The sequence below is a fragment of the Gymnodraco acuticeps genome, unplaced genomic scaffold (assembly GCF_902827175.1).
Source record: "Gymnodraco acuticeps unplaced genomic scaffold, fGymAcu1.1, whole genome shotgun sequence".
Taxonomy (NCBI): domain Eukaryota; kingdom Metazoa; phylum Chordata; class Actinopteri; order Perciformes; family Bathydraconidae; genus Gymnodraco; species Gymnodraco acuticeps.
The window spans coordinates 2,707,556-2,732,187 of NW_022989748.1; positions in this window are offsets into that span (position 1 = coordinate 2,707,556).

Here is a 24,632-nt window from a genome sequence, read left to right on the forward strand (position 1 = left end):
CGTCTGTCTGTCCTCTCGTCCCAAAGGGGGGGGGGCTCAAAAAGCCTTTTAAGTCCCTCCAAAAGTCCATGCTCAGCAGGGTACTGCCAACACTATATATAGACTACACAATGCTAAACATATCTGTGTTTCCGAAGGGAGATTTGACACGCATTAAAGCGTGTGGACAAGAGCTACTAAATGTCAGTTTAATTCCATCCTGTTAACTGGAGTAGATTGGAAATATAACGGCAGCAATGATTTAATTATTATCTGTTTTTGCAATGTTAAGTTAATTAATGGCATTGTTTCCAATACCATTGTCTTGGAGGGGCGCTGCGCACCGCCAACGGAGCTCCGCCAACGGAGCCCCGCCAACGGAGCCCCGCGCCCCCCCCGCAATTCAAGGTGTTAAAAAAAATAAAAGAGATTATAATTCTTTTTAAAAAAATTAATTATTATTCTTTTTTTAATATATATAGCACCAAATTGTAAATAATCTATAACTACTATCACTTTTCACATTGAACATGTGCTCTTTTATTAAATGAACTAAACGCTTTCATTTTAAATTGTGAGTTTAGTGTTTTTGACACTAAGAAACACTGATGCATTAATCAATAACAATAATCCACAGCTCCTCTCCTGGGCCCAGGAGTTCAAAACTTTTAATCTCAATCAGATCCGATCAGATTTTGAAATCCCATTTTTTGTGATCTAGGATCAGACAAGTCGGCCACATTTTGTCCCTGGAGTTCAAAGCAATTTAGGATAGGATCAGCCTGATCCAGATTACGATTTTTCAAGATGACTAGATCCTGAATATCAGTGCTTTAATCCTACCGATCGCCATCTAGTGGACATGAAAATAATACAAGGAAGACAAGAGACCACATAGCAGAGACATCTATAATGTTTAATTATATTTTTAAATACATAAAGGACATCAAATGATAATGAAATTGTAATTAAAAAAAAATACTCCCACTAGGGTAACAACAATAAAACATTCATTCAAAGGTAGCTGGATCATCCAGGCGTGCTTTGAGGAGCTGAATTCTCAGTGAGGTTTCAGTTTGCTGAAGCCGGCACTGCTGTATTTGTTCTTCGGCCAGACGGATCTGCATCTCTGCCCTCTCCGTTTCACGGCTCAGCAGAGTCTCGTAGGCATCATCTCTCTGCTCTGCTTTTCTGGTGCGCTTGCATTTTCTCTTTAGAGGTGGCTCTTGCAGTGTGTCATCAGGCCTGGCTGAAGGTCCAGCTTCTGGATCCACATGGGTCAGGAGGACCTCATCTTCAATGGTGTGTGTCACATCAGGTGCATTGACGACCTGAAATGAAAGTGTATCAATATACTTTATACCCCTTAATAAGATGATCACAAGCATGCAAGCTCCTGGAAAATTGTAGTACTAGGATGCTATGTAAGACATATAGCCATTGTAGTATATGAAAATAACAATTATACAAGATAATAATTGTAGTTCTATAGGGACAAGGATAAAATCACACATACCTGCGACTCACCATCCAGTACAACGTTTGGTATTCTATGTAAAGATTGTGACTGCTGACCACCAATGATATCAAGTACCACATCTGTGTATTGTCCCCTTTTATATGGTGTGTTACCCGTCTGTGGGTTTTTAGCCTGGCTGTAACCTCACTTGGTCCACCGTCCTCTTGTGTCCAGATCCTGTGGCATTCACATTGTCTGTAACTTCCATCCATATTCCGCTCTTTACTTTAGTCGCTCCACCCTCTCTGTTAAAGCTACCAACTATAGAGTCATAATTGTTCCTTACACCCTGCAGCAGTGCATGGGTCTCAGCAGATGTAAAATTAGGCCCCTTTTCGTCCATCTTTCCAACTCAATGGTTTGGTCAGGTCAGCAATTAGTTGTATAGGTCTGGCCTTGCTATTAATTACATAATTAACCACAGGCCCTAACCAATCTGGACATGCATTCCAGGTGTGTATTTGCAATTAGTTGTTATTCAGAGACTGATGTAGGCCTACTGACTGAAACAACAGTCAGAACACAGTCATGGCAGGGATTGTTCACATCTTCCATGCTGGAAGGAGAGGTTACCGCCAAAGGGTCCACACCGAGCGCCCCAAACCTCTCCAACAGTACACAACAGAAGAACTGTACAATCGTTTTCGATTTGGACTTGATGACATCAACAACATTGCTGATCTGGTCAGGCCACAACTGCAGTGCAGAACCTTGCCGGGTCATGCTCTGACTGTAGAGAAACAGGTCCTCATTGCCCTGCGCTTTTACGCATGTGGAACATTCTATCAGGTCATAGCTGACAGCATGGGAGTCCACAGGACAACAGTGGGTGAAGTGGTGACAGCTGTGTGTGATGCACTGGCTCGCCTGCTGGATCACTTTGTGACTTTTCCCACTGATGGCCAGATTGCCAAAGTGAAACAGAAGTTTTTTCTTCTCGAAGACATGCCCAACACCATTGGGGTGATCGACTGCACCCATGTACATATTCAAGCACCTCGTCAGAGGGAGTGGGAATATGTCAACAGGAAAGGGAGGCACAGCATCAATGTGCAACTTGTGGGAGATGCTGACCTTGCCATCACCAACTGTGTTGTGAGATGGCCTGGGTCAGTCCACGATGCACGTATCTTCAGAGAGAGCCGGTTGTTCACTGAATTCCAAACCAACAGGCCGGATGGAGTTATATTAGCCGACAGTGCCTACCCACTCCTACCATGGGTGATGACACCTTTTCCCACGGCTCACAGATGCGCTACAACAACGCCCATGGAAGAACAAGGTGTGCCATTGAGCGCTTGAATGGAGTACTGAAGAGGCATTTTGCATGCCTCAACTATCTGAGAGTGGAACCCCAAGGAGCATGCTAAATAACACTGGCTTGTATTGTGCTACACAATATCGCTGTCCATCGCAGAGTCCCCCTCTCTGACATCGATGATCCCCCAGAGCCCCTCGCACCTGCTGATGGTCTAGGCCCACCTATGTATTTCCCTCTAAATGAGAGACCGAGTGGTGGTGCAAGGCGAGATGCTATTGTCCGCAATTACTTTTGAAAGGTGATGACAGATGATGGACTTTTTTTTTGTTGAAGATATTTTTTCTTTAATCTAAATTACATTTGTGATTGACAATCTTTGCTGTGATACTTTTATGAGCATAAACATTTATGTCATCAACATTTGGTTGAAAACAAAATAGGCCACCACAAACGTGAGCAAAAATGGAAAAAATAAAATGTATTTCCCATGAAGGCTAAAAATAGTGTATTATTTCAGTTAACAAACTTTGCCATCTTATTTAAATTGAAACATATTTTAAAATAAATTGTACAGTACATTTTGCTCTGGTAATCCACTGGAAATCCACCCCTCTGGTGGGATCAGGATAATCCAGTTGTTTGGGATCAAACTGATCCCAATCCTGTGTTGTCGGTTTGAACTACCCGTTTTGAAGATTTGATCCAGATTAAAGCTTGGATTTGATTTCCTGATCTGATCGGATATCAAAGTGATCCTAATCCTGTTTTTTGGTTTTGAACTCCCCAAAATCCAAATCTGATTTGATCAGATAGGGATTACAAGTTTTGAACTCCTGGGCCCAGAGGATTTAAAAAATAACCACTGGATAGTCAACCTTGAAAATAGAGTTTCTTCTGTATGGTAGCAGCAGCATCCATGTGATGTGCAATGCTGACACCAAGTGGTTATACGGAGACAATGAGTGTGTTCAAAATGTCCTTTCCACATGTTGTATCCAGTTTTCCAGCTATTAGCCTGCATACAGTGCAATCATGCCCCTGTTTTGGTTATTGTGTTATTCATGTGTGCCTTTTGTACCCACTTGTTAAAGCTAATATTTTATCATGGTCAGGTCAGACATTGCTCTCTGCATACATTTAAGTCCATGTATGACATTATATAACAGTCATAGAAAACCCAACAATATAATCCCTAAACAACTGCAGACAGGAACAACATAATCAAATAAAGCAAGACACGTTTATTTATATAGCACCTTTCAACACAAGGCCATTCAGAGTGCTTTATAAAAAGACATTAAGAAAATGGTATTTAAAAACAGTCATTAAAAAGCAAAGATAATAAAAGAAACATTAAAAGTTACAGTGCAGTCAGTGTAAGATATTATATTAATAGTTCAATTAAAAGTCTTCAACAAAGGTGAGGAGAGAGTAAAAATGAACGACTAACTTTAAATCAAGTATTACCATGCTGAAAAATGTCAGTATAGATCATTTTCCTGACAAACGTTCTCTATCCTCAGCACTTAAACACGTTTAGACGGCAGGTCACTTTCCTGATCTTTAGCCCTCATTAGTAATGCAACAACTGTCCCTTTTTGTTTTTGAGCTGAACGTGAACTTACATAAAGCTGGCTGTATTCCACGGTGTGCTTCAGTGCCACTGTGACACGCATCCTCTCACAGAAGGTGCCTGAGTCCCGTCTCTACACGCTGACCGATAAAGAGCCCTGTTATCTGCCCATAGCAGGCGCTGAGGCTGAATAATTGATGGAGGCATTCCAACACATTGACTCCGAAAATGACACACACTCACAGAGGGCAGGGGGTGTAAAAGGTTTTGTGTCTGGAGGTGTGTGTTGTTTGTTAGTCAAGATATGTGTCTATACAACTTTCCTTCAGAAGTATGATGTGGGCTGACTTTTTAAATGTTTCTTTCGGCTTGAAAACTTGCTGCTACTGTACATCGACCGTGATGACGCCACAGTCCATTTAACCAGTGTGAGACGGAGCAGGGAAATGTGAACTGATAGACTGTCCGCATTATTCATTCCATTATGCAGAGTTGCCTTCTCCCAAGAGCGTTGTCATTTAAAAAGTGCTGAACCCTTATTAGTGCGATAATTAATACTGGTGCATAATTAAAGCATGATAATGAACTAACGCTGTGATTGACACACAGTTGTATCAGCAAGTTTGTTCGGTGGCTATGGCAGCGTGTATTTCATTATCCTGCAACCCTTTCATTGCCCTTTCAATGTTTCTTAAACCTGCATTCTCTCTCTGGGGGGGGGGGGGGGGGGGGGGGACTGCTGTCAAAGATTAGTCTGGACTCAATGGCTAGTTTGAAGTCTTCTTCAATACAACATGGTGTTCATTTTGTAAATGATGTTCCCATTTGGAACAAAATAGAGGATAAAGAAGGGTATACTTCATGGCAGGACACATTTTTGATTGACAGGTCACTGTGATTTTTAGCATCTTACAACTTTGACCCTCTCGCAGTGCCTTTTTAATTTCTTGAAAGAGACATTGTTTCTCCCTTATACTGTATATGTTTGTAGCTGAAGTTGTTGGTTCTTGTAATCTGAATGAACAAGTTGCATTCTGGGGCAGCAGGCAGTCCTTACATATACCCAGATGAAACAAGAAACTTATCTGAGAGTAAAGTTATTTAAAGAAGTTATAGGCTCCTTTTCTTTTGTAAGTCTGCCACTGATCTCGGCCTCTCAGATTACTCGGGTCGGGGTTCAAGAGGCGATTGTATCGATTTCAGCTTAGCCGGAGTAAATGAAGGCACAAGCACTGTTTCCGCAAGCTCATGTTTCAAAATGAGATAGGAAATAAATCCATGATACAAACTGAGACTTTACTAAGATGAGCAATCTTTAAATACCGCATTGCAGTTTAGTTTAATCTTTTCAGGATAAGGACACTGTGGATGTGTGAGAAATTGGGAAGGAAAAGTGTGTGTGTGTGTGTGTGTGTGTTGGCGGCAGGCAGAGAGACAGCCGGCCTTGATGCACATAGCTGATCTGCTGATGGCTAACTCTGACCTGGGGGGTTTCTGACCAGGGGAGCAGGGAAGGAAAAGCAGGGAAGGAAAGCAGGGGCTGATCTCAAGCTATTGCAACAGAGAATAATGAGCACTCTGAATGTATGGCTCCAACTTGTGATTGGCAGAATACTTTGACAGGACTCTGCTGTCGCTGGAGATAGTGTGTGTGTGTGTGTGTGTGTGTGTGTGTGTGTGTGTGTGTGTTGTGTGTGTGTGTGTAGTGTGTGTGTGTGTGTGTGTTGTGTGTGGGTGTGTGTGTTTGTGTGTGTGTGATGTGTTTGTGTGTGTGTGTGTGCTGTGTGTGTGGTGTGTGTGTGTGTGTGTGTGTGTGTGTGTGTGTGTGTGTGTGTGTGTGTGTGTGTCGTGTGTGTGTGTGTGTGTGTGTGTGTGTGTGTGTGTGTGTGTGTGTGTGTGTGTGTGTGTGTGTGTGTGTGTGTGTGTGTGTGGTGTGTGTGTGTGTGTGTGTGTGTGTGTGTGTGTGTGGTGTGTGTGTGTGTGTGTGTGTGTGTGTGTGTGTGTGTGTGTGTGTGTGTGTGTGTGTGTGTGTGTGTGTGTGTGTGTGTGTGTGTGTGTATTGTAGCATCCCATAATCCCCTCTGTTTCAAAAGTGCTGATTCTCTGTCTTTTACTTTAGATGAAAATAAGGAGCCACTCCCCACGCCCCTCTGAGAGATATTTGGTTAAAAAGAACACAATTACCCCTTTCACACCAAGGCTTTTCCCGTTCTAGCTCCGTGCTAGAGCTTTTCTGGTTCGGAACCGGTTCTTCGGTTCAGCTCCTGCTCTGTTCACACCGCTCAGAGCCCGACTGGTGCTGCGTCATTGCGTCATGACGTAACCGTTTGCGTGCCTGCTTCATAAAGCCAAACCACGCGGAACCCCCTCACATCGACAACAACAACAACAACAATGGCCGATTGTATTGAAGCGCTACTCGTTTTGCTCTGTCGAAACGAAATGGAAGAAATGGGACGACTTTACTACCAACTTTACAGTCGTTACATGCTACATTCAAAAGTTCTTTACAATCATCATCAACTTCAACGACGATTCCGTAGGAGAAAGAAGGTAAATATACGTCCTATTCGATGGTGTTAGAGCTAGCTGTTGTTAGCCTCTGCATTCGCCAAGCTCAGAATACCCAGCTTTGCAGCATTAATTACTATGGTATAACATTAAAACTGATTCTCAATGTTATTTCCACAGATCATGTTGAAGCTGGCGGAAAGGCGGATGTCGCGTGTTATTTGGACACAGCCCAGATCCGACGTAAGCATGATGTATGCGGTGCTTGCTTTCTAGACCGACAACTTTTTGGTGCTTGAAACGAACCAGATTCCGGAGCTTAGAGGCGGCTCCTCTGCGGTGTGAACAGGAAAAAACTGTGCTTTTCAAGCTCCAGCTCCGAACCGGCCCTGGAACCGCGTTGGTGTGAAAGGGGCAAATGGTGCTCTAGGAGGACATTCAGAGATTCAGGTGATAAGGTGGGGGGGGGGGGGGGGGGTTTCCTTGGTTGGTTATTAGCTAATGGTTACACAAGCCAAAAAATCGTTATGACATCATAAAGTGGCCAAAACCTGATCAGCTCATTTTCAGAGAGATTTTTATATAAATGGAACAGGACAAAAAGAGAAAGAATATTTTTTCCTGAAATGTACAGAATCTCTCCTCCAGAGGGGACACATGTTGATGTAGAAGAGACATGGAGAAGTGGATTTTGCACAATAGGTGACCTTTAAGCCTTCAATTGATGTTTTCATTTCCAAAAGATTGAACATGTAGTAGGCCCCACTTAACTGCTGCACCTCTGAGCATTAGCACTTGAGTAGTGAAGATAATTAGTGAGCTCTCCTGAGTAATGTGCTGGAGAACACCTATAAGCTACGGTGCTATGTTGTTGATGTCGGGTAATGGCTCCTGTAATGACCTGCGTTACCCTGGCAAGGTTTTATGGAAATGCAGGTCTTGGATCCAATGAGCCGGCTGCCCTGAATGTGTGTCTTCTATCATTTTTATACTGCAGTTAACAACCATTAAGCTTGTCTAAAACCACCTGCAACACTGAGACAAAAAGGGGAGAGTCACAGGAGGACATAAAGGGAGGGAGGACGTAAATATAATGAACTAAGTTCTGTCGGGGACATTGGTTCTGAAGAGTGCTTTTTTACTGCCTTTTTAATCAAACACATCTCATATTTTATCATTTATTTTGCATTTCGGCACCCTTGAAGCGTTTTTCGCTTTTTTTAAATGGTAGACACTATTCAAGATCAGTTTTAAAGATCATTTCTAGCTACAGACACATTCAAAAGTTAGTAAAAAAGAACACTGAAATGTGTATTTTGGATGTTTTCTTTCCACCAGTCTGAAAGAAGACATGTTATTGAAGCATAATTTTGCCCAGTGCAAAAAACAAAGTTTCTGACTTGTCATATCTTGTCTTAGTATTGATTTGAGCAGCCTTACTCAGAAAGCTGATATGTCAAATATACATTTGACGTTATATTGTGGACACAGCTTACTAACCCTAAATCACAGCATGCACACTGTAAAACCGCTCAGAAAGGATGTCTGTATATCCAGCTCTCAGTCCCTCAGTCTCCTCAGGTGCAGAACATGCCTTGCTTATCTCTAGGGAGGTATTATTTTTAGCTTTGCTGTCTCCCCTTAGGCATTGTCATCTATCACTGCATGGCAATTAATGTTATGTGCATTTAAATGGAAGCTGAAGCCCATTTGGCTGGAGAGCAGGGACAGGCCATTTGCATAGGGTGTATGTCCAAGCATAAGTAGAAGGGTGCTTTAGGCAGTGCTGACAGTGTGAAGCTTTAACAGTGTGGTAATACCTTCAGAGTTATATCTGTGGTGTAATGGCTTTACTGTCATAGGCATCGTCTTTAACCAAACCCCTTCGTGCAGAGTGAAGTACAAAAATGCTGCTCAAATGCTCTTTTTTGATCTGTAATGTCTTTAGAAGTATCTGACATGAATGGCTGTGTTCTTAATTAAAAAGATACACGAAATGTATTTATTTGTAGGGATATATTGGTTGGTTTTTCTCAGTAATAGTACACACAATTACTTTGAGTGTAAAACTGGTATTTTGTGTGATTTATAGAAAAATGACACAGAATGCTTGAAACAAGTTTTGACTCGATTGTCATCCATCAGTCGTGACAGCTTTGGTTAAAATCGATTTTTTTTTATTAGAAATTTGGGAGACTATAAATGAATTATTGTTGGTGTTAAAGGACATTAAGAGTGAACCGCTTTGAATGCGGAACCACCAGCATCTTTTACCACTACTTCTTCTGATCTCTGAATAAAAACACACACATGGTTCCCTCTCTCTCTCTCTCTCTCTCTCTCTCACTCTGCTCCACAGAGCTGTCCTCCCTCCCCCCCCACCCCCCCACCTTTCACACTCTGTTGATCAGCTCAGGAAAGGGAAAGTGCTCGTGTGAAGCCTGAGGATCAGACTGAGGAAGCTGAGAGAGCGTGCACACCGCGTCTGACCCTGCAAGGTATGATGATAATTAATAATAATCTGTTGATGTTTAAACTTTTGATCCTGCCACGGGACCGTTTGGGGGATTGTCATTCGTGTTCTGAGTGAGGTATCGCCTGCTCATGTTTTATTTAGCAATGTCATACAATCGTGTTTGTTTTACTCTGGGATGATTATCTGGAGACAATCAGGATGTCTGCTGGTTTAATTTAAACAGTCTATCAGTGTGAGACGGTTACTTTGTTTATTTACTTTTCCTCGCCTGGAATAGCTGGAAGAATATTGCCTTCCTGAAACCTCTCAGGAGACGAGCATTCTCTCGCTCCAAAAGTTCACATCTGCATTTCATTATGGCCTTGCGTCACAAGGGGTGAAAAAGAAAGAGGCAAATTAGCATACATTCCCAGGTGCATTGGCTGAGAGCGACAGATTGTTTTGCAAGCTGTAGCTGTTTGTGTCTGAATGTGGGGGTCATCATTTGAATTACAAGGCTAATAATAACAACCACTTCTGTGTTCTGATTATATTCACTGCTAATTCACTGATTTTTGAGAAATAATTATGCCTGTGTGAATATCCAGAGGTCCTTAATAACGCCCCATTATATTTAAAACTAGAGAAGCTGCAGCCATGTGTTCACCCGCCTACGGAAACCCTGCAGCTCCTCCCTCCACCGGCTTCTCCAAGAAACTCCTGCTCAGCTGCTGCCTGGTGCGCCGCCTCGTCTCCTGGGCCTCCCCCAAACCTAAAGGTACAGAAACACACATTTTAACGCAGTGGCGACTTCGTTAAGATCACTGTCAGATCCTTCGTTGTGTCAGTCGTTCCCCATGATCCTGACATGAAAAAGAAATGATTTTAAAGTGCTAAAGATTAACCAGAAGGAAACTAAGATGACTTGCTTTGGCTAGTGATATTTCATGGTGTGTGTGTTCTGAATAGTGAGACATAGGGTAGGTACCTTGTTTGCCTGGTGAATTCCACAAATTCAGAGGGCAAACAAATAATATAGGTATCGATATATGTTTTTATATATGCAATATAGCATATAGAAATAGCATTTACTGCACTCAATTAGTCAAGAGAAAGCTGTAGAAGTATCTCTACTACTTTTAGACGTAAAGTAAGCACAACGGCAACACGATACACTCATTATCTGTTGACCGTAGTTATGACGAGATAACAAATAAAGCCAGTCCAGAAAACCTTAAGGTGCTATTGATCAGTCATCCTGTGACCTCTTTTATAGGACCAACTGAATTTATGATTTCTCTGGAATGACGGATGATGGGATGGTGTTGCAGCACGAGTCACTACACAGCTCCAGTAAATTATTCTCTTTGAGCCGAGATCAGTATTGATTACTTCTCGGGATATATATTCACAATGGCCACCTAACCTTATGAAACAGGATTTATAGCTACATCCCACTGCCAGTGGAACAGGCAGTCAAATAAAAAACACTGGGAAAAATGGCCAATAATTCACAATTGTACACATAAGAGCTAGAATTAAGACCCTTGTCATTGAATTGCAGTCTTTTATTTTTCTTAAATGAACAGCAGATTAACATATATTTTTGATTCTGTATTTATGCAAACAAACTGTGTACGAATGTATTTAAAATCATGGAAATGATCATTATTTTGGCTTCTTTTCTATCTTGGTAGTGGAAGGCGATGATATATTTTACATTTCTTGTATATTTAGTGCTCATTTGACTCCAGTAAATGTTGCAGTTTTTCCTCCATTGTTGCTGTTTATAGTGATTGTTTTGTAGCTCAGTGACATGTCGAGCATTACCCTAAAACCTGGAGCTCCTTCTAATTGTCAGGTGTTGTTCTGCATTGATATTGCTTGTCAGATACATACTGGTTGTGTTTGGGTTTGATTTATGAGGCTGTTAAACAGTCATGAATCTCACTGTCGGGGCTAAATGACATCTGCAGTGCTGCAAGAGTTTTCAGCTGGGGGAAAACAACAACAGAAAACAGCTGTTCTTCATGAATAAGAGAAGATTATGCATATTCACCTTCGTAGGAAAACTTTTCTCATTGTGTATTTATTCGATTGGTGCAAGTGGGGCAGGTGCAGCTACATAATCGTTGTTCTTCACTGTGGGACACAGTCTCTTCCTGTTTGTGAACAGTTATCATTTCCTAACATGCAAACTGGGACCCAGAGGCCTGTACTACGAAGCCGGATTTTCGTTTAGCGAGGTAACTTCAGGGTTAACTCTGGATTTCCGGTCCTACGACGCTGGTTCACTTCTTACCGGGGTATATCTCCATGGTAACTTATGCTGAACAGCAAACCTGCTCCGGAGCAGTTTAGGTTCCAGGCTAAGAGCTCAACTCAGTGAAAGCTCCGCCTGCTGACCAATCAGAGCTCAGTGTGCGGAGTTTAAAGCGATCAAGTCATATTACAGGAGAAAGGAAATACAGAAAAACTGCCGTTGCAGGAAAGACGGCCGGCAAAAATCACCGACTATGTAATAGAAAATCTATAGAATATCACCTCCCATCTTCAGAGCAATCTGACTATTATAACATTAGCGTTAAGAAAGCTTACTTAAATATCTGCCACAACATAAGTAACCGGATCAGAGTAACATTAAGTACAGTCCGCGGCATATCACATCATAATGTATCATATATTTCCTTATCTGAGTCAGCTGAGCCGTATCTGGCCGTGCAACACTCACAGTGTCACATACTGTATACAGAAGTATTATTTTAAGCAACACATTAAGTTGACGAAATACTTGAGTCAAATGTAATTAACGTCGGATCCACTCGTGTTTTAGACGGGGCAGTGATATCATAAACCTGTTAATGTACGCATTCAAACACTTGTTCTTTTACCAGCTGTATTCACCTTGCAGGTGCAGCTATGTGGCTTTTATCCTGGATAAAGTGTTTAAGTCATGGATGTTTAAAGTTTAACTTCTTCATATGTCTAATATTATAGTTGACTTTTCATTCAGGAAGTATGACGCTGCGCACTGTCCTGCGAGATACCGAGACCTGGCTCGAAACACTCGGAACACTGTTGTTGTTGTTGGCGAAACACATCAGCAATGACGGAGGTGAGCAGGAGAGGTGGGGAGAGGCGGGGCTATGGCGTATCAGGCGTACACACTAGGGATGTGCATCTCCATCACTGAGGCCGATGCGATGCGCATCTCGATACATTGCCACGATACGATACATTAACGATACATTTGAAACACCAGGCGATGCGATACGATACGATTCACCCCTGTTGCGATACAGTTCGATACGATTTGATTCAACATTATGCGATTCGGTGCGATACGATGCGATTCAACACGATGCAAAAATAATGATACTTCAATATGGTACGACAGAGGATTTTTGTTTTATTCCTTATATGCAGCAAATCATACATTAACAAAAAAGTGCTTTACATATTTGGTACTGCACATCCCATCATGCCGTTTATTTTGTTACCTTTAAAAGCTCTCCAGAGTACAATTGTATAACACCTCACAGTTAAACAATGTAAGGATGCATTGCTCATGATTAACAATGTGCAAATAACAGCGACCATAGTGCAATGCCCATACAGCTGCCAGCCTGATGTGCTTAACACTCATTCATAGGCTAACTCACCAGTGAGCAGAAAGCAGTGGGTTCTATATGAACAATAAAGAACACAAATAACCTTTCACAAACAGGTATTTCATAACTGCTTACAGTAAGGAAGACATTTAAACTATTATTGGCCGTCACAAGCTGCTGTAAACTAAACACCACTCTCTCTGGCAGAAGACCTCACTGAGTGATTTCACTCATATGTCTAACTTTCAGGTTTCTCTTTTCAGCCGCAGACCCCATGTCGCCTCTTTATGTGCGTCGCTACTTTCCTCGTACTACTTGTGTACTTTAAAGCGGCTCGGCATCGTTAACAATTTGCGAGCGATTTTTCAAGTTGACCGTCTGTAGTATATAGTGCCGCGCACATATACCATCAGGACTAGTGATGTGTCGGTCGCGAACGAGCCGGCTCAAAGAGCCGGCTTTTTTAAGTGAACGACGGGAGCCGGGGCTCTCGCCCGCGAACGAGCCATTTTTGCGGAGGGATCTAGATCGGCATGAAGGCACATTATGCAATGTGCACATTATCCCGCTTATTACATGGCCACATTCTCAACAAAGTAACGACATGACTCCCAATATTAATGGAAATGCTTTTATGGATTTAGAAAATGATTTTATTGATTTAAAAAATAGTTTTATGTATTGATTTAAATTGACATGCATCCGCTAAGAAAAGTAGTCCGTTGTTACTGTTTGAACTAACGTAGCAACAGCAGGAACTGCTTCGATAGTGTTTTTGAGGAGCTTTTTGATAACAGATTTGAAAACATCGTTGCTTGCTTTAAAAGTAACACAATTCATTATGTCAAACCTTGGAAAGTATCTAGATATCCCTGCCCTAATGCTAAAGTAACTGGCAACTGAATATGTGTCGCCGTTTGATGTCTATGTCTGGACCGCTGCGTAAAAAGGAGGGTTTCTGCCCCATTACTTCTCTTCTTACTTCTATAAGAATAAAACACGGAGGACGAGATCTCTTTTTCTCCCCCTCTTCTGACAGCCCAGCAGCTGATCTCAGAGCACGCTCCCCTCTCCTGCAGGGGGGCGTGGTCAGCTGCAGCTCACAGATTCAGCCCCCTGCAAAAACAGCGCTGGATGGAGCAAATAGAGCGAAATGAGGCATGGCTAAAATGCAGGATCTTTTTGGTATTTTGAAAAAAAAACTATATTTATATACTTTATATAGGTCGATACAGTAGCCCCTTTTTTTAAATAGTTTGTATAGGTGTTGCTATCTGTTTTGTGTAGTGTGGTTCTACAAGCAAGTCAATGCATTCATTGGGTGGTATCAGAGAGTTACAAGGGTCTGTACATGCAATGAAAACAATTGGCCACATCAAATCATTTATATTAAACATGTAATTTTTACTTTTGAATACTTCAGTACAAAGGATGTATTGAATAATTTAAGTGATATATGTGTACAAATGTAAATCATTAGTCAAAACAGAGCTACATTTGATTTAATTAAAAGGTATAATAAGTGGTAAACTGAAGAGCCGTTTGGGAGCCGAAAGAGCCGGCTCTTCTTGGTGAGCCGAGCCAAATGATCCGGCTAACCAAGAAGAGCCGAAGAGGACGTTACTGATGGGGTGCGGCTGCGGAGTGATACTGTGTATATTTAAGCCTGCATCTAGGACGGATCTATGTATCATAGCTGTAGACCTGTTAAGTAATAAAGATACCTCATACAAAGGTCTACGGATACCTTATTACTCTCCATGACCTGCGGTCAACTATATAGCATAAAGGACTATTACACCGTCTTTCTTGAACAATCCGAAGTGTTGCCAAACGTTTGATTTGTAGGTATTTTTCGGTGCGCTGTGTTTCTCTTTCTCCTCAACTTCCGTGTGTGTTGATAACTGAGACTCTCGGCCTCCGTAGTGGCGAAGCAAATATCAAAGATCGTCTCTGCTGAGCGTTGACAAGATGAGGGGGTTTTATATGAATGAATCGGTTTTTTACCGATGCAAAGACGGTACGCAATCGATGCATCGCGAGTTCAACCCGGTTCAACCCAAACTGTAGCCGATGTGCACTCTTTCAACCGGTGCACTCGCATCTTGAACGTTTATGCCAGTGCACCGATGCGAATCGGTGAATCTTAACATCTCTAGTACACACAGAGCCGTTTGACCCCCCAGAGCGTTCCATCCGCAGATCTACCCACCTTGGGACCCGTTGTCCAGGTTGCTCCGGTTCCGTTTCCGCGGTTCCGTTACGGCCTCGTGTGAACAAACCGTCCATACGATAGAGAACTGTAGCGGATACAACCCGTTCCGTTTCCGTGTAAACCGAGCCTTAGACGCAGCATTTGTTTGTCTTTCATTCCTCTCTGTGCTTCTTTTTTTATTGGAAACAAGCTGCCTTCCTTCATGGGCACGCTGCATTCTTATATTGCCCTATTCTTTTGCTTGACGCAGCTGAAATCGAATCACAGTGGCCCTTAGGAAGAAAATAAATGTTTGAATATCATTTAATGCAGTTTACTTCTTTTTTTATTTGGGTTCAAACTTCAACTTTTCCTTGCCGAACTGCTGAGCACTTCCATTACACTTTTCTTTATATGCTGTCTGAATTTAATGCAGGCACCAAGGAAAAACAAGAATTGGAGAACACACATTTCAAAGGAATAGCATTTAACCGCTATATTGTATTTGAAGCCTCCTCTCTGATGATATATGTTTATTCGCAGGTGTCACAATCTGATAATATTATCCCCCCAGAATAACCTCCCATATTGCAGATGATCTCACTGTGAAGCTGCCAGGTGGCACTGTTCCCCTCCGGATGTTGGAGCAGTCACCAGAAAATGAACATGCTCACTAAAGCAGGTGATTCTAGAAATACACAGCTAGACAGCCTGTTACAAATCCCTGCTGTCTCTATGAGGGAGATGATGACATCCAGTACTGTACGTCCCAAATGCAGTTTATTATTCACTGGTACTGCTTCGGTCAGGAGAATAGAAGCTTGAAGTAATGATATTTTAATAACAAATCAGAGAAACTCGTGGTGAGCTGTATGCTGTTTACACAGAGCAGAGAGGACCAGATAGGGGGAAAACATATGTAGAAATTCTATATTTAGTGCATGTGTACTTTCTCCAATTTTGGTGTCCCTAATGTTAGTTATAAAGATTCATTTTGCTCCTACTTTTTTTGCAAGATAAGTTATCTGAGAAATGTTTTCAGGTGCACAAAAAGGCCAATTGAGCTGCTTTGGGTTCAGAGGGTTGACAAAGATTCAGCTAAATGACTTTGGACTCAATATGGGGACAAGTGCACCACTTTAATATATAGTATGCATATTAATTATAGTCAGATGCAACCGCCACATTTTTTAAGTTGAGTTTTATTTTCACAAAACATTGATATATGGCACTTTGATGCATGAATACAATTTACCTAGCCTTTGTCTGTGGTAGAAATACATCCCTGCACCTCACCTTCGCTGCCAGGAGAGGGCAGCAAGCCGCAGAATAAATGACCATGATGCACCATCTGCGGAACTAAGAGCAGCTCAGTAGCAGAGCATGGGATACACAATTGCCCATCTGAATGTTAAGCTAATCATTTTATTTGGTTATGAAATATATCACGGAGCATTTATCACTGAGCATAGAGACTTAACAACCCAAATGACAACACTAAGCCTATAGACGGACTATTAAAGAAGGCAACAGATTTCTCTATCATGCAATGTAGTTGTTGTTGGCTTACATACAAGCCTGAGCACAATATCATCCAATATCCCCCCCACATGAAAACATCACGTGTTCTTTAATAACTCAGGTGGTGATTCTGTCATATTTTCAGTGAATATCTGCACTGCAGTATAACACAGTGGCCCCGGATGCTCTCAAACATGTTTCTGATAGCAGTATCAAAATACATGGATGGAGATATGTAAATATGGACTCTGCTTTATGATTTGTCGTCCAAAAAAGATTAAGTGGAGCTTATCAGTGTCAGAAAATATTCACCTGCCAACTTTTTTCTTCTAGGAACACTTTTGTATTTTCAGCAGAAGACATTCTAGAGAGCTGTTTGTTAATAAAGTTATTCAAAAACAATCATTTTTCATTTAAAAAATAACATTAAAAGCTGCTTTTTAGCCTCCCAACTATGGAGATATCCTGAATTTCTTTCTTTTATATCGTTAAAGTAAATATATTTGTGTTTACTGACAAAAAAATACTTTTGAAGTAAGTCCGCTTGGATATTTGTCACTGTTTTCTGACATTGTATACATCAAATGATTCATCAAGCAATATCAGCAGATTCATCGATAATGAAAGTAAAAGGTTGCTCCGTTGTTGGTTTACCTGTTAGAGAAGTGGGTATTGTATTCCATCGTATGATTGTATTCCAACAGAAAATCTGCAGTGCAGTTCCCCCCCCCCCCAGCCTGTTACACCTTTACACTCCGATACTTCCCTCAGAGCTGTGCCAGATCTTCATAGCTTTAGACGTGCAATCTGGACATGCTGTTCCTCAGTTTCTTCTTTTATTTATCCGCTTGCATGCACCACTTCTCTCCTTGGCTCTGCAGAATCACACGGCCGTGAGACTGCTTCTCAGGGTCATGTCCTTCCAACGGCACAGAAAATGGCCTGAAAATCAAGTGCTGAATCCTCAGGAAGAAGTTTAAAATTCAAGCTTGCATGCGTTCCTTAATCCATTTGTATTGTCCTTGGTTTTTAAATTCAACACGCATCAAGATGTGTTTGTGATAACATCTCGGCTAAATCCCGCTGCCTCACCGCACTGTTTTAATTTGAATTGTTGAGCGTTTGCTCGCAGTGTGATACCACATCATGAGAAGCTTTGCTAAAAGGACCCTTAAACCTTGAGATATAATATCAGTCATGATGCTCTATTGTGGAGAAAATGTTAAGTATCATTAAGGGAGTCCTGCAAGTCCTGCAATTCCTTGATGAGTCATTCTCTCCACATATATAATGGCTTCTTTTTTAAAATATGAAATAAAAACAATCAGCCAATAGTTTAGGTCATACAGTATGTCTGCTTTCTGTTTAGACTCAGTTTCCAGTTCATCTATTTTCCCACTTGGTCAAGAGTGCAGGCCTCAGCAGATTTAAGGTGGAAATGGAAAAAGGCAATGATGGATAAGAGGGGAAGTTGAGGCAGCATGCAGCCCCTCAGATGGCAGCAGAGGGGGAGGGGGGGTGAGCGATGGCCCTGGGACTGAGGCGCTGACATGTCCCACTGTTGTCATCCCTTTGATTCATGTTGTAGCATTGGTTGCAGGAGAAGGAGGGAGAAGGATCCAACAGCGATACTCTTCCCAACATCAGTCTTATTATCAGAGCAAGCTAGTACAGATGACAGCCAGAGAGAAAACATTGCAACTAATGGGCTCAGAGATGAGAGGAAGTTGCACATTTCACCTACATAGCCTCGGGTCTAATTGCAGGTTAAATATGTTCACAATCTTTATTTATTTTCTCCCGAGAAAGTGCACCTTGCATAGCCGTCTCGTCTCTTCTGCTTCTGTATAAATGTCTGAATGGACGAATGCTTGTACATGTAAATGCGTTTTGAGGGTTTGTAAAGGCAAGGCAAGGCAAGGCAAGGTTATTTATATAGCACTTTTCAACACAAGGCAATTCAAAGTGCTTTACAAAAAATGAAAGACATTAAGAAAATGGCATTTAAAATCAGTCATTAAAAAGAAAAGCTAATAAAATAAACATTAAAAGAAAAAATACATGGATAAAAGTTACAGTGCAGTAAAGAATGGAAAAGAGCTATAAAATACAGTCCATTTAATTATAACATTTTTATTTATTACTTTAAGTAACATTTGTGATATTGGGCTATATAAATAAACATTGATTGATTGATATGGTGTGTTATGATTAGAAAAGCATTGTGAATATTCATGGGTGCTTATAGCAATAATTATCCTGTGCTATGATCAGATAACAATGTATCAAAAGTGTGTTTTATAATTAACTGTATAGACATAAGTGTTGCCAACATAATTTAATAATCAGCATTTCTTTGTTGCTCTCCCTAACATTTCTATAAATAAAAAGGGACTGGAGGAGCACTTTCCATTGTGTCCCACCGCAGTGCGCCTGATGCCTCTTTCTCCGCCTCTCGTGTTGATACAGGGGGATTAGCAGCTAACAGAGGGGATTACTGGAATTGTTTGTGAAACACCTTGAAGTGTCCTGATGACAGACGGTAACCCTCACACTGCGCCCTGTCAGTGAGGTGGATCAACACGTGGCCCCCGCGCTGCTCATCGCTGTAACCAAACCGGCCTTTTGTTCCAGCTATACCATGAACTCATGCTACACATTATTAAATATGCATCTGCTGCCACATGAGGGTTTTTCCACGGACTTAATAAGTCTCAGAGGACGTGAGCGCATAATAAACAAACAACAAACTCATTTGAACTCCTACATTTCCATGAAACATCATACAATAAAGCTCAAACGGCTAAACCTTGTGGTGGGATAGTTGTCTCAGCTAATAATCATATCTTTGGATTTTGGGCAGCTCAATATGTGACCATGTGTCTTTTCTGATCTCTTTTGGAGTCAACCAATAGTTAACCAGATGAATCAATGATGGCAAGTCGCAGCAATGTTTTACTTCACGTTGTTCCTGTTCATTTTGAATTAGTCCATTTATTGAACATGACAATAATAATTATAACAAAGTGAAGCAAAATTTAAAAAAGTTCAAGGTATAACATTTTTTATTCTCAAATAGTTTCCGTCATGATCAAAAGGGGCAAGAAGAAGCTTAAAAACATTTCTGGTCTCCCTCTAGCGTGCACTGTTCATGAAAATAAAAGTTAAGGTCATCGTCTTCCGTGATATTTGATTCATTGTTTTAAACAAATCATTTCTTTGTACAAAACAACCAAAAACAAATAACAACGACAAGAAATGGCAAACATGAGTTCGCAGGTCATGCTCATCACCATTTCTAAATAATTATTTTGATTTAGATAAAGTTGCACAGTATTTCAGCTCATTATTACAGTTATTCCACAATTTGAGCAGGAAATGCATCATGCCGCTTTAAAGGCTCCTACTATAACTGGAGGTTTGTGACAAAAAAGTGTGAAGTTGTGAAAGTCATTAATCATCAGCTGCCTCTGCATAACTTCTCCCACACCTGGCTGCCTGCTTCTTTGTTCCCCTGTCTGTGGGGATGCAGGCGTTTGCCTTCACTCAGTGTTTGTATTCTGGCAGGGTCCCGGGCCCTCTATAAATAGGCCATCCTGATTGATACGTGGTGCAGAGAAACCTCGTAAGCCTCTGGCTGCAGGGCAGGGATGACTTTCTTGTGTCTGTGTCACTTCAACCCACTTGTCCCGGTCTTATTCATCTCTCCTGGTGTTTGTCTGGCAGCAGGCAGACGGTCATTGCCAGCCTGGAAAACTATCCAAATTAATGAATATCTACCTGAGACCTTATAAGATGTGTTTGATGTTCAACACTAGGGATTAGTAACTCCAAATTATAATATAATATATAAATATTAGGACTGATAGTGAACGTGATGAAAGTCCAGTGTTTGGTGGTTGTATTAGAAATATATTTTTGATATGTCAAAAAGTAAAATCTATCCATTTAAACATAATTGACGATGCAGTGTTGTTGCGTGGAGACATCATTTTTCGGAGACCAATGCGCTCCATCACAATCTGTTCTGAAACATCCCTTTGACTCTAATGCAGCAAACATGTCACATGACACGCTGGTGACAAGTCTAGCACGAAGGTGTGCGCACGGTCCCAGATGGCTGCTTCAACCTGTCACTGTGCGAAGAAAGTGAATTAAGATGGAAGTCCTGCTGGGAGCCTCCCACAGTGCTACAATAGATGACACAATGTTTCTCCAGAGACACCTGTCATGGGGAACAACGTGCAGACAGGTGTCTTTGGAGAAACATCGGAAACATTTTGTCATTTATTGTCATTTTGTCATTTATTGTCATTTTGTCATGTGAAGTTGCAAGCGGATTTCATTTTGGAGCAATATTCATAGTTCACTGCGTACGTGACAGACATGCTGGTTAATTGGCATTTTTCTTAATGCATATTTAAAGGAGTGTTTTATTATCTTTTACTTTCACTTAGTTTTTGTACTAATATGTATGTACTTGCACTGTAACTTTTTAATCCATGTACTTTTTTTCTTTTAATGTTTAATTTATTAGCTTTTCTTTTTAATGACTGATTTTAAATGCCATTTTCTTAATCTCTTTCATTTTTTGTAAAGCACTTTGAATTGCCTTGTGTTGAAAAGTGCTATATAAATAAACTTGCCTTGCCTTGCCTTACTTTTAAATATTTGCTACTGGTTAATATTCAAAAGAGGAGAGACCAAAAGTGCAATTCTTCTTGAATTCAAACTTCAAGTTTGCTTTATTAAAACATAATCTAATAACTGAATTTAAAACAGAATACACTGTCTGGCTATCAGAGATGTAATGTGCTTTATGTTTGCTTTTATGAAGACAAGCTAAAATCATTTCTTTTACCGCTTTGCTAACTGAGGACATGATTGTTAACGAGCACCAATCAAACTGTAGTCAAATGAATCTGTGCTGGCAATAATATTGATTTAGTTTTTCAAATATAATGGAGTAATCTGACAAGATCGTGACGTGGATTGTTACATGCGTTTTCTTTTTTTACGGTAGCTGCCTCTGTGTGCTTCCTTTTAACCTTTGCTTTAATTACAGCTCTTTCTCTTTAAGAATACATTTGTGCTTTAAACGGCTGGGTCAGATCAAGATCAATTATTAAATGATGGTCATTTTGCAACTTCATTTGGAAGGCAAATTACCCCGGCAGTAGAAAAGCTAGGTTGTTTGCTCCTTATCGTTTGTAACGATTATTGGTGACTTCTACTTTACATTATTACAGAATATACAGATCTAATAAGACAGACCAGCAGAAACTCAAGGAACACTATTCATCTACAAACTGCACAACTTTTACATTGAAATGTGAAATGGATGACTCTTAATGCAGATAATACAAATGGTGGAGTTTGATAGAGTAATTCCTGCCTCCCAGGGCTTTGTAATGCTCCTGCCATTTGAATACTCTCCCAGTTTGATGTGCCAATATCTTGCAGTTCTGCTTGAAACACTAGTGAGCCAGTTTTATGCTGTGGAAGTTGAAGCAACCTTTTAATCCAAGCAATGCAGACATCCATAAGCAGGTGAAGGTGACGAAAAGAAGACAGTGAGACATGTGAGACAATGGAGAGAGAACAGGAATAGCAATTAGCTGTAGAAACTGTACGGAATAGATAGGGTCCGTGCACGTACAGGAATAAAATCGGGCAGATGCGTGCCAGGGAGAAGTTGTATTATACAGCCTGAATCTGCCAAACAATGAAAGCCTGCTCCTCTGAGACTCTGGCAGAGATGTGTTGAACACACTGGAGTCTGCTGCACTGGTACACCTGGGCAGGTTTCACAGTAACTACAAAAAATGTGAAGAATAAAGTTAATATTTCAGGTGTTTATGTTACACAAATGGACCGGAATATGATAGCAAGGGCCCGGTTGCAGACCATGAGACTTATGTGTGTCCAGTGTTTCCAAAGCTAGCCTCGAATGCGGACTCATAGGGATGCAAAATTAATTTAAAAAATGACCAAACTTGTGTGAGAAATATGTGACATTATCTGGAGCTGCAGAGAAGTCCAAGCCTACGAATGGTATTCTCAAGACTTAACAAATCTTTATTTGCTATAGATCACACCATGATCATTTCAAATATATTTTTCAATGATGATGTGAATAATGTTTGAAAAAATGGAAATGCCCTTAATATCATATCACAATTGCAATATCAGTCAACATTCTAAAAAACGACTTTTTTAGCACGTAAAGACGCCATTGGTGAACCGTCAGGGCCTTCAAGGTGTTCAGAGAAAACCCTGAAACACTCAGATAAAACAAACAAAAAATCTATTTCATTATATAAACAAAATGTAAATACGGCGGCGGCGGGGGATGTGTGTGTGTGTCTACAGAAGGTCCAGTTGTGATAGACACAGTTCACCACTGAAAGACGCTAATGTTTAGAATATGTTATGTTGACCACGTTCACCCTAGATTAGCATGCTTAAATGTTTGCTAATTAGCACTACACACAATACAGATGAAGCTGATGGGAATCTCACAAGTTGCGAAAACTATTTATCCTGTATTTGTGACCATTTATCCACATTGTATGGCCATCCATCAATCAGCTGTTGAGATATTTTCATGTGGACCCAGATTTACGATGCCAGTGGCTGAAAAGGGTTACATATAAAACCTGTTGTGTATTGGTAGAGTATCAGTGCATATTGGCACATTTTTCTAATAGTCCAAACAATTCTGGGTCCCTTGAATTTGAAGCATCGTTTTTAGTGAGACTGAAACCCCACTTCCTCGCGCCTCGATCATCCTTTGAGAATTACCTTTCTTATGCCGTGAAAGAATATCACTCTGTCTCTTTATGTCATAGTAAAGGTCCCTCTCGACTGTACAACTGGAAATTGGTGTCTCATTAGTTCCCTGCTAGCATTGACCCAACCCAGAACATCCTTTATAAATGGCACATTGAGGTTTTTCCTCAGTTTACAGAAACGGGCTCTGGGATTTCTCATGCAGCTACACTTAAAGGGCAACCTCTGTGTGTTTGCTGCTGCACTAAAGGTACCCGTCCCATTTGTTCTCACCAGGAGAATCAGTGCTCCCAGTGGACGAGGCCTGTCCTTCTTCAGTAACTGTTGCAGCGTGTGCATGTCTGTCTATCAGCAGAAAATGGGTCAACAAACCACACCTCCTGTAAGAAACCAAACAAAATGAGGTCATGGAAAGAGAAAAGGCTCTCCGCTGGCCTGCGAAGCTTTTTAGCATGGCACAATATACGCTTTGTTATGACAGTGAACTCCGTTTTAACACTAACACAGTCACTCGCCAGGATAAATTGTCTGCATGAGTCCTTGCTGTGTGTTTGTTTGACGTTAAGGAAAAGTAACAGCACCTATTTTGGAGTAATAGCTGATTACACTCCGACCATAGTGTGCAGCCTCTAAATGTTCGGTACCTTTAAATTATTAAAAGGACTGTTGGATCATAAAATAGATTAGTAATTTCATCCATTAATCCACACTCAAGCAAACAGGGCCTGTTTACAAAGAAAGACTCTGTTCCATGGACCACATAATCCCCCTGTGATGCACTTCCTCGTGTTCTAGAAGTGCTTACTGGCAATCCACTTCTCCTGATGAATTTCAAACATGATGGCCGTCCAATAATTACAGCGCTGATGATAATTTGTACTGCATGGTGGTCGGTGTACTTTGCCTATTCCCTGGGCAGCGACTGTTGTTTTATTTTTCTAATCTTAAAGGCAGTCATTCAGTAAATTGCTTTTTGCCAGGGAGAATAATGTTGTCCCCTCAGTGTTCAAAATGTGCTGAATAAGTGAATTAAAAGTTTCTTAATGGGATTGACCATGTCTTTTTTCAAATGCAGTATATTAACTTTCTGACATATTTCACGTTCCACGGTGATATTTAACTCCTACTTTTGTAATGAATTATGTATTAATGCGTATTGTGAATGTTGTATGGTACCCTTTTTTTCACACCTTAATGAAATTGTATTTGATCTAGT